The 4,985-nt window shown below is 37.2% G+C and overlaps 1 pseudogene; it reads right to left on the reverse strand.

The window, feature by feature from the left end:
- Positions 1-2,299: 2,299 nt before the first annotated feature.
- LOC147503620 (calmodulin-binding transcription activator 3-like) lies at positions 2,300-4,672 on the reverse strand (annotated as a pseudogene).
- Between the last annotated feature and the right edge of the window lie 313 nt (positions 4,673-4,985).

A 4,985-nucleotide genomic window follows, 5' to 3' on the forward strand; every position in this document is an offset into this window, starting at 1 on the left:
GAATCTCAGTAACAATGGGTTATTAGCAAAGCCTTTCCACACAAACCGGCTTTCAGTGCTTCGGTGCTACTCATAGTGGTCGTCCTGACCTATCAAATATTCCAGTAATATTCAACATACAACTCCACCAAAACATCAGGGAAGAAATAAGAAAATAAGTCCATGGAACAATTGCTTACTGCAATTGGAGCTACATTGTTGGGGACTGTTACTGCCCATGGTTGCCCAGCTTGAAAAGGAGGAACTCCTTCAGCAGGTACACTAATACCCGGAAACATCAAATATGCTGCCCCAATGATAAAATGTGAACACTGACTAAGTCTCCTCTTAACAGGGTAAATGTGCTTCCCTATGAACACTGACTAACAAATGCATTCAAATAAATAATATTATAACAATAACAATTACAAAGTTAAAATGTCGTCCAAATCGCTTACAATAAGAATTTTCAAAATATGTTGTGATTTTTTAAATCATTATGGGCCGATTGACAATGTTCATTCCCGCTACACTACTTTCTACTACAAACAAAAAAGATACCAAAATACAAATAGATACCAAAAAACATCACCTTTTTGTTGAAATAATTACCAAATTAAGGGATCAATTTCCAACTATATTATTTCCAAACAACTAAGGGTGTCTTTGATAGGTGGGAATAAACTCCCTGCGAAACTTCCACATTAATAGATTTGCTCAAACTCTTGATTTTGTACGAACATTTCACAACTCAATAGTCTGCAGATTAAAGCTCTTTAGTGGTAAAAGTTGTCCACTAATATCCATAGGATTTCAGGTTATAAATAAGTGTGCAAATTGTATTCCCACAAATCAAAGTATCAAACAGCCTATATTATGATACAGAATCATGCACTCATGGTCACTATGTAAGAAGGTTCTCATCAGTTCTCACTCACCAATTACCACCCCAGTCACTGCCTTTAAGTGTGGATGGTGGGAAGCTATAAAGACTCCTCATAAGTAATCATGCTACCTACTGTTCATGAACAGCTGAAACAATATTGGTGTGATACCTTTGTCATACTCATGGTAGTACTTGTTAGGTGAACTTCGCAGTTCAGCATGCACATAGCAATAATAGACTACATTTTGCTTTGTGCGCCTTGGTACTTGGTAGCAATTGGAGATGTTACTGTGCAACCTTATATTCATCTTAATATAGTTTATACCACAATTTGACAATATCCAATCTACATTAAGAAAATAAGAATGACACAACACCAGTTCAAAATTTATGGAAAAAACACAACCGTAATACATACACAATCAATTAACCAAAAAACCCATAATTACTTCTTTGATAAACCAAAGGGAAGTTGTTATAATATTCCAACGTACATTTACTTGAGATGACGAAGAAGAAAAGCTCATATATAGACTACCATCATAGCATGGAACTAAAATGTGGCCACTATATATTATTTATTGAAGTATAGAACTAATATTCCAAATGAAGCATTTACAAAAGATATACCTCTGGAAAATGCCCGAGAGCCAAGGGCCAACAAAACTTACCATCTTGAATCAAAACTACTAAGGGTGTCATTAGGGTCCCATAACAATACAGTTCAAATAAGAGTAATGTTTATCATGCCCGACATTAAAAAAGATAGAGATGGACAGGTATACCTGGAAAGCCCACACAGTTCCCACAAAACCCATAAGAGATCGTCAGATGGTGGAGTTGATGTAAGCAGAAGGACTATGGAATTCACCTGCAATCAAAAGTACTGATCTGAGACACTATATGTTCAGCAGCAAAGGATCAAATAAGCTAAGAAATTGGGGAGTCATTTGACTTAACACATTGGATGTAGCATTGTGAAAGCAAGTTCCAGGAAAAGCGAAACAAAAAAGTTTGATCAACGTTGTTCTCTCCCTGCTCTTCATCTTGTCACAGATGGAAACCCAACATTGAAAAAATGGGTACTAAATGACCATTAGAAAATGGAAAAATGGAAAAATGGAAAACGGAAATTGGATTCTCCATTATGCTTGTTTGCATTTGGAAGAGACTTCTTGTATAATATAATTCCCCAAGTCATAATCTGACATTGATTATGAATGTTACCTTCTAGGCTGTTCCAAGCCTTCCACTCCGTCTTTCACGCACCACTAAGAGCATGTTTTCACTGTAATCTAGTCTGGTTTTTCTTTCGGTATCTTGAGTAAATCCCTCTCACACCTGATAGGGTTATAGTTGTTGGGCTGGTCAGTAAGAAGTGGTCAATTATTGTCACCTCAATTGGGAATTCATAACATATTAATACATGTGGATGTCGTTTCCTACCACTTCTACAATTTTTTTCTTCGACTGGGAGTATGAATAAAATCTTTATTCATCACAAAGAATTTTAGAAAGAAGCACGTGGAAAGAAAAGCACACACCTGAATCTTGATAATCCGCTGTCGAATTACCGAAAATTCATTTCTTTCTTTCCAACCACGTTGATTTGTTCTGTATTCACATGGCTGCAACATGTACGGGTTCATCATGCAATCCCAGTCTATGTTTCTTAATAGAAATGAGTGAAAGAGCACGCTCGTCTGACATTCCAAAAAATTTGTCATCATACCTAACTAACTGCTTTCTTTGGAATGATTGTATCCTATACACTTGATACATACGAGCAACAGCTTAAGTAGCATTGCGAACAGCAGTAAGTGAGTCTTTCAAATAGGCATCTGGCACACCAACATCAAATAATTGTGAAACATTTTGATCAGGAACTTTCTGTGAAGCTTCTGCCTCTATAATATCTGCCGGAGTATCATCCTTGGTGTCTTTCATAGTATGAGATGATAGATGAATGGTCAAAGAAGATTCTGCAAGGTAACATGCAATCCCTTTGTGTCCATTCATGTAAGCAAGGTATGTAGGTGTCCTGCCCGAAGGAAATTTGGGAGTTGGATCTGTTAATGCTCCAAGAGCTACATCCAAAGAAACGAAAAGACCAATTGTCCGCTCCCTGAAAAGGCGTTAAAGAGAGAACTATATTATAACAGTAGCAAAAAAAGTGTCTTAAATGGTCTTATTTCCATAACAATTCTTGCATCTACTGAAACATGTTGTACTATGTACTTTAGCGTATATAGGATTTTTTTGGTGCACCAAAATAAAACATACCTGCCACAAAATGCAGCCCAGTGAAGTGCAGTCCATCCATTCACATCACGGAAATTGATATTAACACCCGCCAGCCTCTTTGTTGGTGTTATATAGCCCATCATAGCCAAGAGCACCTGCTAAATGTATCACGCCTTGACCTTCTTTATCTAACAAATTGGGGCCTTTACCGCCTTCGCCACTTTCTCGAATAAGCCATGAATTCAACTTCTCTTTTAGAAGTCGCTTTTTTTTTCTCTCGGGTAAAAGCCACCCATAGTAGTATTTACCATCAGGAACCCTTCATCATCTTCTTTCATCATCAATCTGATAATACCACTTCTATGAGAATTTTCACCATCAATTTCAACGGAACCAGTATGACAAACAGAACCCAAGGATAATAAATTTTGAAATCGTATATTAAGGAGCATATCACTTGTGCCGACACTATTAGGATCAGTCATCATGAAATCTTGAGCACGGCTGAGACGGAATTCAAATTCTCTCACTTCACTACAAGCCACCCTATTGGAGCATGTTACATAAAAAGGGATCCTTCCCACTTTGTGATGTGGAGCATGGCATTGAATAACATTATTTGCTAAAACCTCAGCTGGAACTTCCACTTCCCCAAACATGCACGACCATTTATATTTTGCTAAATCTTCTCGACTCTTTAGGAACATTCTAGAAATTAGTACCTGTTTAATAATTTATTAGAAAAATAGTAAAACTCGTATTTAATAATTGTGTTCAAGACCTATAAATAAGTAAAGTGTGCCATATAAAGCTTAGGCAAAATGCTTTAGCAAAAAATAGACCAACGGAAACAATAATACTTCACCTACCTTGGTTTCTGAGCCTTCATAGGCCTAGTTTGGTGAGAAGTCTGTAATACTGATCCACCCATCTCTCCAGCTCTTTGTAATCCTCAAACAAATCTAGACAATTGCAGGATTTTGGTCCAGATTCACCGTCCTTGCTTGAATCATCTACTGCTGCAATTTCATCTTCAATTGGCGTCTTCTCACCCTGAAAAATATAGAAACTTAACCACTGAAAATGCCCTTTCTCAAGCACAACATGACAGAGGACTTCCCCAGAGCAAGGAAAAGCAACATAAAAAAAACCATCGAGTTTTTCTAGACATTCTATTGTTCAAGGAGGAAATAGTAAAGCCAAAGCTTGAATTAAGGTCCATAATTTTGTTATATTTTAGTCTTATCTGGGACCTCTAATTATCATTCTCTACCTAATACCTAGAAAAAGCTCTGCAGTGGGAAACTCTACACCGAAGCTATAATGTACAACAACAAATGCCGCAAATTTTCAAAATTGGTAAAATAGATAATAATAAACCTAAAAAATAAGACTACAATACCAGGCAACTTTACCGCAAAGTGGTCTTGAGAAGAATTAAGTGAAAAATCATACAACAATCACAATAATAATAAAAGTAGACAAAGTCATTCCCACCTTAGTATAGTCTATCTCCGCAAGTGCTAGTCCTTTTTTGCCATGAGAACCAGATTGAACACACATGTTGGGCCTAGTTGTTGGCTCCTCACCGGAATACAAACTTCCTCCTAGCTGCAGTGTAAGGTTCTCAGCTTCTTCATCCACTGACTTCTCCACAACCAAAGGCTTTATTCCACTATCCCTTTTCTTTTTCTGCACAGTCTCAACTATTCTAGGCAACATAGTCCCCAAACTGCCAGAATTCTCAGCTTCAGATACCTTTGCAACAAACCTCACACTGTCCCACTCATAAACTTTTGGATCCCAATTACCATTTGGGCTTTGATACCACTGTTGTTGCTACTGGTTAAGGAAATTAGAATTTTGCCATGGTAAA

Source organism: Coptis chinensis, chromosome 4, assembly GCF_015680905.1.
Source record: "Coptis chinensis isolate HL-2020 chromosome 4, ASM1568090v1, whole genome shotgun sequence".
Lineage (NCBI taxonomy): Eukaryota > Viridiplantae > Streptophyta > Magnoliopsida > Ranunculales > Ranunculaceae > Coptis > Coptis chinensis.